Here is a 645-nt window from a genome sequence, read left to right as displayed (position 1 = left end):
CGGATTCTTTCAATGTGCTAGCTTCCTGGTAATAAATCGATATTAATTAATATCTGATTTTTACCCTATGTTTTAATTCGATTATATCATCATCATCATCATCATCATCATCATCATCATCATCATCATCGTTTAACGTCCGCTTTCCATGCTAGCATGGGTTGGACGATTTGACTGAGGACTGGTGAAACCAGATGGCAACACCAGGCTCCAGTCTGATTTGGCAGAATATATACATATATATATATATACACTCTTTTCTCTTTTACTCGTTTACTTGTTTCAGTCATCTCGTAGCTTTAAGATTTTGATGATGTGATTCTTTATTTTTAGAATGGCGTTGCCGGGTAGGTGTGAGAGGCTGGATTGGTCAGTTTGAGTATAAAACTGGTAGAATATTTCGGCTGGATATGACCGGTTTAAATGCTAAACGGTTAAATATTTTGCATATTGTAGAAACATAAACAATTTATTGTACTTAAATTTTAACAACAAAATCTTATATAGACCCCCCCAAGGGCCATATGGAACCTGGTTGAGTACAACTGGCTAGTGTCAGACTGCCCCCCCCCCTTTTCTCTCACTCACATACACACACACACACACACAAAATGTTAGGCTTGTTATTTAACAAAATCTCAGACT

The 645-nt window shown here is 37.1% G+C and overlaps 1 protein-coding gene across 1 annotated transcript in view; it reads left to right on the top strand.

Moving 5' to 3' along the window:
• The window catches only part of LOC106871513 (leucine-zipper-like transcriptional regulator 1), a 28,510-nt gene that overhangs the window by 17,377 nt on the left and 10,488 nt on the right, over positions 1 to 645 (top strand). The gene's annotated exons all lie outside the window — the stretch shown is intronic.

Source organism: Octopus bimaculoides, chromosome 30 (assembly GCF_001194135.2).
Source record: "Octopus bimaculoides isolate UCB-OBI-ISO-001 chromosome 30, ASM119413v2, whole genome shotgun sequence".
Lineage (NCBI taxonomy): Eukaryota > Metazoa > Mollusca > Cephalopoda > Octopoda > Octopodidae > Octopus > Octopus bimaculoides.
The sequence above is the reverse complement of the archived record's forward strand: the minus strand, read 5'-3'. Positions and strand labels throughout refer to the sequence as shown.